Genomic DNA, 12,139 nt, shown 5'->3' with positions numbered 1-12,139 from the left:
ACAGTCGAGGGGCAGGTTTCCCCAAATTCAACCTGAGAGAAAGCAGTGCAGAGTGGGGAGGAGATTTGGCTTCTCTCCCTTAACAAGGAAACTGCAAGACCACTGCCATGTCGCCCTTGTGACTCCTGACAAATGCCACCTTCCCAGTCTCCCATGCAGAGGATGAACCACAGGGGAAGACTCTCGCTCACCAGCTTAGCCTTGGCACCGCCAGGCTGTGCACCTGCCTAGGCTAAACCCCGCAAGCAAGCTCCATCTCTTCATTTATAAGGCGGGTCCACAGCTGTCCACACGGTATGAAGGACCAGGCCAGCCTCGTGTATCTGCAGCAGGGTTTCTTCCCCAGGGCATTGGTAACATTGGGGAGCAAATCAGTTCTCCGCTGGGGGCTGTCCTGTGCACTGTAGGGTACTGAACAGCATCCCTGGTGTCCACCCACTAGGAGCCACTAGCACCCCTACCCCCAGCTGTGACAACCCAAAGCTGCAGGATATCAGAGGCGGGGGCAGGGGAAGGAAAGGCAAGATCACCTCCTCAAGAGCTTAGTTCCACACTGCTTTCCAGGTATCCACCCAAACAAAAGCCCAGGTCAGGCTGGTGCATCTACAAACGTGTCTTGTCTCATACCACCACCCTGGGCCTTGCTGAACTCAGCCAACAAATAAGGCTCTTGTCTGCCTGCTCTGTCCACAAAGTGTGGCCACTGGCCACACTGGCTCTTTAAAGAAATTAAAACGAAAAAAAATCCAGAATTCAGTTCCTAAGGCACACCGGCCACAATTCAAGTGATCAAGGGCCACGTGTGGCCAGTGGCCGCTGCAGGGGACACCACAGGTGTCCTCACAGCAGGTTCTGCTAGGGGTCTGGTCCCGGGCCGTCCAAGATGTCCCTTCCTGTCTCAGCACCACGCACACGGCTCGAAGACTTCAGGGAAAGAACAACTGGGAGGCGAATTAACACCAGGCATATGTGAAGATCTAGGCTTGGGGAAATGAGAATAACTCATTTTTTTAAATGTGGTGGTTTTTAAAGATTTAAAGAACTGGAATTTCTACAAACTGACCAGTAGATCTTGGTCAAGTTTATGATTTTCAGAACTGTATTCTTCAAAAACTGGAAGTCAAGAAGGCATTTATTCCAAATTTACATGCAATAAGTGAAAAATGTATGAACCTGGAAAATATTTAGATTGGCCTAAAAATACAGGTCTGGGGAAAAGGAAAATGGTTGACACCAACTCCAGCTATTCATCCAAACAAGCTATGTGGACCCATTTAAAGGAGTTACTTCATCTCACCATGTAACCCAATCTTTTCCGATGGGCCTAGTCCCAGGTTTGTACTCCTCGAGTCGTCCAGGTCCAACTATAAATCCATTTCGAGACTGCACCACATTAAACCGGCTGGTATCTGCCCAAATGTGGAGACAGACGGCTGGGCCTGACTCCTGGGTACAGGGCACTCATGCACCCTGGTTCGTCCCAACCCAGGCAAGTACTCAACACCTTCTAATTGTGCAACAGCCCGGATGTGCTAGACTTTGGCGGGGATGGCTAAAAAACCCCACATATTTAAAAGTATACTTAACATCCTTAACTTTAAAAAGTATACATTTTCATCTTAAAAACCTCCCTTTTTAGTTATGGTAGCAAACAGTTCACTGGGTCATACTGATCTTCCTTTGCACATGTCCATGCAAAACCCAGTAATTGAATGTTCACAGCAGCATGATTCACATGGTCAAATGGTGGAAACCACCTGTGACCATCAGCCGATGAGTGGGTAGACAACACAGGGTCTAGCCATACTGAGAAACAGTAATACTTGGCTTGCAAAAGCTATGAAGCACTGACACATGCCACAACATGCATGAACCTTGAAAACATGATGCAGTGAAGGAAGCAAGTCACCAAAGGCCATACATACATTGTATGACCCCATTTACAGGAAATGTTCAGACTAGGCAAACCCACATGCACAGAACGCAGATTATCGGTTGCCAGGGGCTGGGGAAGGGGAGGAAGAAATGGGGTGTGGCTGCTAAGGGGTGTGCGTTTCTTTCGGGGATACTGAAAACAGTCTAAACTAACTTAGATTGTGGTGATGGCTGTACAACTCTGTGAAGACCCTGAACACCACCAAATTATACACTTTAGATGGGTGAACTTGATGGTAAGTGAATCATACCTCAAAAACCTGTTTTAAAAAATGGCTTTGGCTCCAGCAGCTACAACCCACTTAGTCTGGTGGATGAATCAGAGAAGCACTAGTAAAGCTCATTGCTTCTCTCTGAGACGGGGGACGCAGGCAAGCAGGGGTATTTCCACTCTGGGGAAGTGAGGAGGTGTGGGCGCAGGGTTGTCAGTTTTGCACAATCGAGAGAAGGTTAACATTCTCAAAACTATTTCTGCACTTTCCACAAGGAACCTTTCTTTCTTGCTGGTGAACAGCAGACATGTGGGGGCACGAAGTCTGCCCTGGCCAAGGCTCTGGGAAGCAAGTCACCAAGCTGAGCTTCTTGGACCTTTGCATCAGGCACATTTATTGGTGCATTTTGACCCTCAGCTAAAGTCAAAAAAGGGATTCCAAAATGTGTTAATTCAGCCACCATTTCCAAGATCCCCACGTGGCCCAGTACACCCACTCCGATCATTCTGCATCTGCAGCCGTCCTCTCAACGAAGTCACACAGATGATGACACCAGGAGGATCCCTGCTCAGCCGGGCCTCTCCTGCACCCCGACCTAGCTGACCTGGAGCCTGGGGGGCAGATGCTCCCCAAGAGAGACTAAAAGGACTCGAGAACCTGCTTTAGCCAGTGGGACCCCACAGCCTCTTGGGGATGGGAAGCTGGCCTGCCCACACTCGGGCTACCCGCATGACGGAGGCCCCTCACCCTCCTCTCAAAGGGAGCCCAGTGCTGCAGTAACACAGCATCAGGACCAAACCAGAGAAGGCGCATCGCAGGGAACAGATCCCCGACACGGTGATGTATTTTGTGGCAAATTAGGTCACGCCAGCCCTTGCAAGCCACAGTCCAGAATTTCTTTATTCATAGTTCAACAACTCACCACAGCTACACAGTTTAGAGGTTTCGAGAGCCATAAATCCATGTGTTCCCTGCTTATCTGAATTTCAAACGAGATTAATATTCTACCTACATCTGCTGACAAAGACAAACAGCTACAGTGCAAGGTAACAGTATTCTGTGTAAGTAAACACTGTGGAAAGACTTCGTCGGAAACATACTTGCAGTTTAAATGTGATGTTTTAGAGGGATATATAGTTTTTAAACCAAGGACTCCGTGGTCACACAGAAAAATGTCTTTAAAGTGGATGAAAGAATATTAAAGGTCAAGAAATACCCAGTCTTTCATCACTGTCAAATGCAGTGCCTCCAAAAAGGAAAGTTTGTAAATGAAAGAAGGAAAGTACCCAATAACGTAATTAATTTAACAAAGAAGCTGTAAGTGAAAATGTGAAGCATACTTAGAATTAATCAGCAACATAAAATAAAGGCAAATGCAGCCTCCTGTATAAACCAGGAAGCCCTCCTGCCTTACAAATGAAGCTTCTCTTCAGGTTTACAAAATAAAAAGTGGCTGACAGTGCCTCATTTAGTTAGTCTGAAAAGACAAAAGGTAGCTGCATGTTTTAAGAGACTTAAAAATGCCACCAGAGCACTCTGTTGGGTAATGTAACTTGCTGTGGATAATACAAATTTTGTAGCAGATTTTTTAACTATGTCAACGCCCTTACTACAAGCTCCAAGTCTGCCCAACCCCATTCTCCATCCCCAACAAAAAATCAGACCAAATCTTTGGGTGGCAACGCTAGCAAATCAATATTCTGCCCGATTCTCAGCACGCAGCACTCAGATGGCACTGAACACACGAACACATGCACAGTATCAATTCTGTTTTCCTGCTTTGCACCAAAATGTCAAAGAAATTCATTTTGATTCTTCTGTGTAAATTCAGTTACAAACTCATCAGAGTTGAAAAGATACCCCTGTAAGTAAACAGCAGTTGCTTTAGGATTAAGTATTTCAGTAACGTGTCAGGACCAAATCAGCTCCCAATATAGAGCACTGATTTTAGTAGATGATGCTTAAGTTACAGACACATTTCAGAATAATCAAGAATCCTTTCACATACGGACTTCATCATGTTGATTGCAAGGAGTCTCAAAAGTTTATACACACAGAGCGAGTTTATACTTTTGCAGAGAAGTAAAGTCACAGGAGGAGGAAAGAGGAAAGCATATTCAGGGGCAGTTGGGGGACAGTCCCACCTCCCTGTTAGAGGATTGTGGTCAAAAGCTAGGGAGGAAGAGGTCTCCTTGCAAGAGAGCGGGGCGGGAAGTGGGCCGGTGTGGAGCACCAACTGAACACCTCTGCTACCGATCAAAGAGTCCGTCTACTGCTCTGCTCTGTCCTTCGGAAGCTGAAGGGAACAAGGCATAATACACACAACGGAGTATTATTCAGCCACAAAAGGGGAAAAGATTCTGACACATGCTACACTGTCACTGAACTGTGAAGACATGGTGCTGGGGGACAGAAAGCAGGTACAAAAGGACAAATATTATATGGTTCCACTTACATGAGGCCCTTAGAATAGTCAACTTCAGAGATAGGAAGTGGAGTGGGGGGGTCCCCAAGGGTGGGGGAAGTCCGGGAGTTACTGTTTAATGGGGTTTCTGTTTGAGAAGATGACAGAAGTTCCACACGTGGACGGTGGTGACGGCTGCACAACAGTGTGAACGGACTTAATGACACTGAAATGTACATTTTTAAATGGTTAAGATGGTAAATTAAATGTCATGCATATATTATCACCATAAAAATAACCCTTCGTAAATCCAACTTAGACAAGTTTTAAGTAAAAAGGCATGATGTTTCACTTACAGTCTTCTGAAGGACTATTTTCATGTTGGAGGTTCCATTAAAAACTTGCTAATTTGTATATGGGTGTCTTATAAAAGTAGGAACTTGGAGAATTCCATAATTATCCTAAATAATAAAGATTCAGAATTACTCCTGACCACAACAAACCCAAACCATGCAAACTATTTTCCTTTTTCATAGACTACAAACTAAATGGAGTGCAACTGAATCGATACCTATGAATTTACACGCATGATCGTAGTGTCAAAAATACATTTCTTAATGCAAAGGAAAACACAATTTAGGAACAGAAACCCAGGGACATTCTTTCGTAAACGTATAGTCATGCTGAGTACTGAGTCATTGCAGGAGGCTCAAAAGTGTGTAGTTCCTTATCCTGGTGCTTCAAAATCAATGCTACTAAACTACTGTGAAAGCAGATGGAGAGCAATATTCAACATATGCAAAGTTTGGGGTCCTATCCCCACCAGCTAACCTCATGCTATTGATATCTGGGGGCAGAAAACTGTTCGGTGTGTGAGGGGCGGGGGCTATCCTGTGCATCGCAGGATACTTGCCAGCATCCCTGCCCTCTGCACACTCAGTGCCAGTATCACACACACACACAGCCCCCAATCATAACCATCAAATTCGTCTCCAGACTTTGCCAAGTGTCCCCTGGGGGTGAAAGTTGCCCCCAGTTGAGAACCACTGTCCTAAACCAAGAAATAGATCTTTGGGAACCGCCGTGTCTACAAAGAAAACCAAATGGAAACATGAAGGAAAAAACATACTTTGATTTGGTAAAAGAGCCTGAAATAGCCAAAGATGTCAGAAAGGAAAGAAATCTCTCATTATTTTCAGGGCCACTTTACTACCAGAATCTACAGCCAATTTTAAGAGCTTATTCTTGAATTTAATTGATCAGCCCCTAACATCCGTCTGGGTCAGATTCCACCACGAAGGAATTCACTAGACTTTCAATCCGTTAGCTGGGGCATCACTGCCCCCAACACCCCTTTCCCAGTCTGCGAGGGTTCGAGGGGGAGGCAGTAAGCAGTAGCTTCTTGAGAGAAAGAGTTTCCCTGATAATCTACAGAGAGGCAGTGTCTGCGGGGCTCCTGTGTGTGGTCTGGGTACTCAAGAAGACAAACCTGGTTTGAAAGCCGTCTTCAAGCGGGGAAGCAGCTCAGCAGAACAAGGGGCTTGGCTGCATCTGGGCGGGTCTGTTTCTGTCCATGAAAGGACAGGGCCGGGTCCAGCGCTGCTCCTCTTTAGGGGGTTGGGGTGCTCACTCTCCGCATCTGCTTGGCCAGAGCGCTCCCTCCCGAACAGGGTCCTGAAGGTGCAGAAGCCCAGCATGACTGATCGCTGGAGCCTCGGCGCCTCCAGCCAGCAAAGGGATGCAGAGAAGAGCCGCAGGAGGGGTCAGTTTGCAGTGCTGGCTCCTCGCTGAGCAGGCTGCCTGTGCTACCCCTGAGGCTCTGGGCTTCTCCAGGACGCCCCGTCCTTGTCTGGAGAAAGAGGCAACCCGCCTCCCCAGGCGGCAGGAGGAATAAACGGGACCTGAAAACAGTCTGGCCCACACACTGAAGCCTGTGCACTGATGTTTACGGCAGCCCTGTTTGTCACAGCCCCAAAGTGGACAGATCCCAAACGCCCTTCCACCAGTGAGTGGATGAATAAATGCTGGTGCATCCACACACAGACCTCGAGTCAGCACTGCAGAGGCAGGAGCTGCTGACACACAGCACACCGTGGATGGATCTCAAGGGCCGCAGGCTGAGTGAGTAAAGGCAGTCTCACGAGGCCACGTGAGGGGTGAGTCCATTGATGTAAGTCTTGAAAGGAGGACCCACTTGTGGCCTGGAGCTGGAGAGGGTGACCCTGCAGAGGAGGCATGATGAACTGTTCTCGCGGGGATGGAGCGGTCCGGTCCAGCCTCAGACTATGGTGGTGGCTGCTCACGTCTGCACGTGTGATTACATGTCACACAACTGCCACATGTGCGTGCCCGCACACATGTGCACGTAAACACTGGTGAAATCCAGATAAGGTCTGCCTGTGCGCCAGCGCTGGCAATGTCAATGTCCTACTTTTGATAAGGCCGGATCTTTGCACACAACGTCATCAGTGGTAGGGGAGGGTGCTCGGGAACTCACTGTACTATTCTTGCAACTTCTTGCGGAGTCTAACATCATTTCAAAATAGAAGGCTTCAAAAATAAGTGTCTGATTGTTGCACAGAGAAACAAAATGTGGCCTACTCGTACCATGGAATAGTACTTGGCAATAAAAAGGAGTGAAGTACTCACACGTGCTACAAGGTGGGAGAACCCTGAGAACATTAAGCTGAGTAAAGGAAACCAGTCAGAAGGAACACAAGCCGTGCGACCTCATTTATAAGAAACATCCAGGGTGCGCAAACGCACAGACACCAAACGCAGACTGGTGGCTGTCAGGGGCTGGAGGAGGCGGGACTGGGGAGTGACTGCTAATGGGCAGGAAATTATCTGGGGAGTGGTGAAATGGTTTAAAATCGATTGTGGGGATGGCTGCGCAACTCTGGGAACATAGTAAAAACCACTCAGCTGCACGCTTCAAATGGGTGAACTGTCAGCTATGTGAATTGTCACTCAATAAAGTTGTCACCAAATACGGCGGTGTCGGGCACAGGTAAGTGTGACATGAGTGTTTTGCCATAATTTACTGTTTTCTCTTCACTGTGCGGGCTGGTTCTAAGAGTCATCCTTGGTGCTCTTTCAAACGACCCTGGTGGGGAGTGTCCGTCAGGTGCGTCCAGGCAGACGAAGATGGCAGCACTGACGCTAAGAGGATCAGAGCGGGTCTCCCGTGGGCAGTGCGTAGACAGGTCCGGTTCAAATTCCCTGTCTTTTCCTTACGCCTTCTCTGCACCCTCCCCGCAGCACTCCCCAGCATTCCACCAGGTAGCTTATCAACTTTTCCCTAAAGACAGAAAGCTTTCTTACTCCTGGTTCCTCACCTTTGCCCTCAGAGTGGCCCATCTAGAATGCACTCCTCCAGTAGGTCTCAAAATGCCATGCGTCACCAGACCCAAACCAGCCTCCCTCAGCTGCTCCAGCACGGGCGGCCCCAGGACCCCCGCAGCAGGGGAGTCTGCATACCTACGGGACAGCCATCCACTCTGGCAGGAATGCCGCACCCTAAACAGCAAGACGCATCTCACACATCTCAGTACACTCCACCATGCGTGGTCATCCCAGAAACGGAAGAGTTTCCACGCAAACTGGTCTGAGCTGCGGTACAAACCAGGCCTCATCGTAAACAGGGTGAAACACGGCAGTCAAGACGGCAGCTCCAGACCCCAGGGGGCCCGGCCTTCTCTCTGCCGACAGGAGTCCACTTGGGGCCTAGTCGGAAGGAAAATGCCTCCCCTTGGCCAACACACAGGCCGGGCTGCCTCACTGGGGTGCCAGACAGGCCTGCACTGAAAACTCTGCTGGCCCACAAGCAGTGACACACCGCCTGTCCTCTCCAAACACATTCTGCGGGGCACAGCCAACACCTGTAATCCGCGCAAGAGTCGAAAACCTCTGTCTGTCAGTAACCAGGCAGGCGTCTGAGTCAGAAGGACCTGACAGGGACGTGGGAAAGAACAGCAGAAACGGAGCTTCTCTCAAAAGCACCCGTTTTAATAACCACCTCCGTTTCTCTTCCCTCAAACTTCTGACTTCCGGAAGCTAAATAAAAAAGGAGTTTGTTATGAAGTGCTGAAGCAGATATACAGCATTCTTCTGTTAGCAAATCACCTGTTACAAGGAATCTTGAGAAATCACTGTTTCTGGCACGTAAACCTAACACAAAAATGGTTCATTTTTAAGCGCAGAAAATACGGAGAGGCTGACAAGATACTCGTTATGGAATAAGAAATACATTTTACAATTTCACTTACTCAGAGTCAAATGTAGGCAAATCCCTTCTTCCTTCTGGGGTTTATTTTTAGACCTGTCTTCTGTCTTCAGTTACCTGTCAATGAAAAAAATACCCAAAGTAAGGCAAGAAATGTCACCGAATATATCTCAAAGCACATTCTCGACTGTTCCAGAAGCAGGCGGATTTCTGAATTAGGGGGCTCTCGTGAAGCTGAAATAGTAATGCTGTCAGAGGGTAGACAAACTTCGTCACTGACTCTCAGGCTTCCAAGTCCATGTAAAGCATACAGCGAGGTTGTTCACAGAGATCTGTTCAAGACTCACTATCTCAGCACCAATCACCATCACACCAGGGGATTCCAACAACTGAATCAATCAGCTGCTCAGTTCTCAGGATGGGCTCATTTTTCTCTATCTTCCTAACATGCTAGGTGAAAACACAGCTCTTTGACGGGAAGTGCTCGAATGGGGCCAAAAGCAAGTGGCCAGCAAGTGCAAACGTCCTGTGGTGAGAAGGATCTCGGTGACAGGGAGGAAGGCCAGTGGGCCAGGCTGCAAAAGTGAGAGACAGGAGGACCCGGTCATGGAGGACTCTGCCGCCCTCGGAAAGGGGTCTGATCCATTCTTCATCTTTCTTCACTCAGCACCAGATTGAAGGAGAAAATAAAATCTGAACATGCTTCTACTTAAGAACCCTTCAGAGGCCCCCATCGTGCCTAGAACAAAATGCAAAGAAGCTCTTGCTTAGTAGAGAGATGCAAGGGGCCCGCGCAGTGCTGGCGGGAAGGCGAGGTGCAATGGGGAGACACGACGAGGTCTCAGGTGTGCTGGAGGTGTGGTCTGGAGGGCTCCGGGGTAGAGCGGATGTCGGCAGGGGAGGGGACAGAAGTAGCAAGGACAACATCCAGGTTCAGAGCCTGAGCAACATTCGGAAGGTGGTGCCAGTGCCCAAGATGCAGGAAGGCTGGGCCGAGGACAAATCCAGACTTCTGTACGGCCTTCACTCTGAAATGCCCGGTGGCTCTCCAAGCCAACCGTTAACTAGGTAGTTAAACACGGGTCTGAGCAAGTGGGAGCGGAGGCCTCCTGTAACCGAGACCTTTGAAGCTTTGCACCGGGATGCAAGTGCCGAAAGCCGGGTTTCTCATCCCTGGGACTGCCGGTGCTTTGGATCAAACCGTTCGCTGTGGTGGGGCTGCCTTGTGCACTGCAGGATTTTGAACAGCATCCTGGGTATTCTCACTAGGTGCCAGGAGCAATCCCCGTCTTCCACCCAAGGTGACAACCAAAATTGACACCAGATGTTGCCCAGTGTCCCCTGGACGGCACACTTGCCCCGCTGAGACCCAATGGTCTCAGGACTGTGAGCTGAGGATGGAGCCCTGGGAAGAAGGAGCTGGTGAGACACAGGGGGGAAGGGCAGGGAGGCAGGAGGGAATCCAGAACGGGGTGGTGTCCCTGTCACCTACTGACAGCCCGTCTCTCGGAAGTCAGGAAAGATCAGCAAATAGCTGCTGCTGAGATGGGTGACAAGGGGGACCAGCCGATACTGATAGGACAAGGAATCACGCACGCCATCTTCTCTGCACATGTTCGATGCCTGGAAGAAATCTAGACAGGCTTCACAGAGGAGGCGGCACTCCTGCTGGCGCATGAAGGCAGGTGAGGAGGAAGAGAAAGGGGCTGCAGCTCGAGGGGTGCCAGAGGCAATGAACGGGAGCAAGAGAAGGTCACAGAGGTTTCCAAAAATGGTGGGGTACCCGTTCATGGTGCTTGGGAAGGGAGGGCTGACAGCAGAGGACTGGAAGGCTGCTCAGGGAAGACGAAGGGGCTGCCTGACCAGTAGGGACCAACTTCACTCTCAAGTCACCATGTGAGGGTGGTGCACACCGGTTCCAAGGCCACCAGGACGACAGAAGGTGGGAGCCAAGGGGCTTCCCCGTCTGACCCACTCCTGCGTCCACTAGACCTCTCCCCTCAGGAAGGGTACCATCAGGAAGTGGGGTTAAGGAGCACCTAATGAAAAGATAATAGACACACTTGCTGCCTTTTTTTTTTTTTCTTCATTTTCTCTACACTTACAAGGAAGTGCCCCCACCCACCCCACAACCATAGATGATGCTCGGAACCCTTAACGCTATGACAGTGCTGGCAGACTATGCCAGGGGCCTGAGCCGCCCCACTGCCCGTCTCCCTTCCACAGCATCACTGTGCACATATGGTGTGTTTTAAAAAAATGAAAACGTTTTTTAAAAAAAAAAAGAAGAGCAGAGTTACAGGCCTCACTTTGCTCCTAATTAATTACACGAGACTCTCTCTGGACCAGAGATTCCTCAGCTGTGAAATGAGGGTATTAAATTATTTATGAGGTTTCATCCACATCAAAAAAAATCTGAGGAACCATTTTCCTGTTGACTTCCTTTTGTAAATTCTAAGAGAAGACACCTTGCAAGTAACTGAACCAAGAACTTGCAAAAGAGTTGCTGGGGAAGGGAGGAAAGGAGGGAGGCAGGGAGGAAGGAGGGATGTATCTCTGTCCTGCAGCCAACAGAGCACAGAAATAGATCCAAAGAGTGCAATTTTTTTCCAAGTTGCCATAATGATTAGTATTTCCGCTCTGGAAAAATCCAAGTTGTACCATCATGAAAATAATGTGAAAAATCTAAAATATGTTTTCTGAAGTCACTGAGCATGATAGAGGAGCTACGGTTTCCTCCTGAGGCCTTTTCTTTTTTTAGTGAGCCCCGAATTAACCGGGTGAAGAGCCGAGGCTAAGACACATTGCAGCATGAGGACCGGGGTGTCAGAGCGCCCCAGCGCCCCCAGCCACTTGGCTGGTTCCGTAAGGGGCTCAGGTTCTGTGCGACAAAGCTGCTGTTTCCTGCACTACCAATGCTGCCCCGCATTTTTATATATTGAGACGACTCACTAAATATCAGATTTTAAATCCTTTAAATCAGTGGTTCTCAAATGCGACTGATTCTGCCCCACCTCCCCACCCCCTGGGATGCCAGGCAATGTCCAGAAACACTTCAAGTTGTCAGGAGTCAGGGAAGAATGCCACTGGCATCTAGTGAGGCCAGGGATGCAGCTAAATTGCCCAAGCACACAGCACAGGCACGCTTCACGAAGAACTATCTGGCTCAAGTGTCAGTATCCCCTAGGTTGAGAACCCCTAATTAGAACCATACTAAAATTTCCATAATTTTATAGAAGGCATATACTTTGATTTTCTAAACAATTTTTATTCTTTCCAAAGTAATACACATACACAGGTGAAGCAAAAGACTCCTCTATTTAATTGCAAGCTTTCTAGCACCATTTAGCCCCCATTCTACTT

The 12,139-nt window shown here is 48.7% G+C and overlaps 1 protein-coding gene across 4 annotated transcripts in view; it reads right to left on the bottom strand.

Annotated features, from left to right (window-relative positions):
• The window catches only part of TBL1X (transducin beta like 1 X-linked), a 200,259-nt gene that overhangs the window by 117,751 nt on the left and 70,369 nt on the right, over nucleotides 1-12,139 (bottom strand). For 3 of the 4 annotated variants that reach the window (XM_074359139.1, XM_074359141.1, XM_074359142.1), the window contains exon 2: nucleotides 8,820-8,893. The gene's annotated coding sequence lies outside the window, so the exon portion shown is untranslated. Of the gene's footprint in view, nucleotides 1-8,819; nucleotides 8,894-12,139 lie in introns of those variants that run through there. The other variant, XM_045523348.2, reaches the window with a different exon arrangement.

Source organism: Camelus bactrianus, chromosome X, assembly GCF_048773025.1.
Source record: "Camelus bactrianus isolate YW-2024 breed Bactrian camel chromosome X, ASM4877302v1, whole genome shotgun sequence".
Lineage (NCBI taxonomy): Eukaryota > Metazoa > Chordata > Mammalia > Artiodactyla > Camelidae > Camelus > Camelus bactrianus.
The sequence above is the reverse complement of the archived record's forward strand: the minus strand, read 5'-3'. Positions and strand labels throughout refer to the sequence as shown.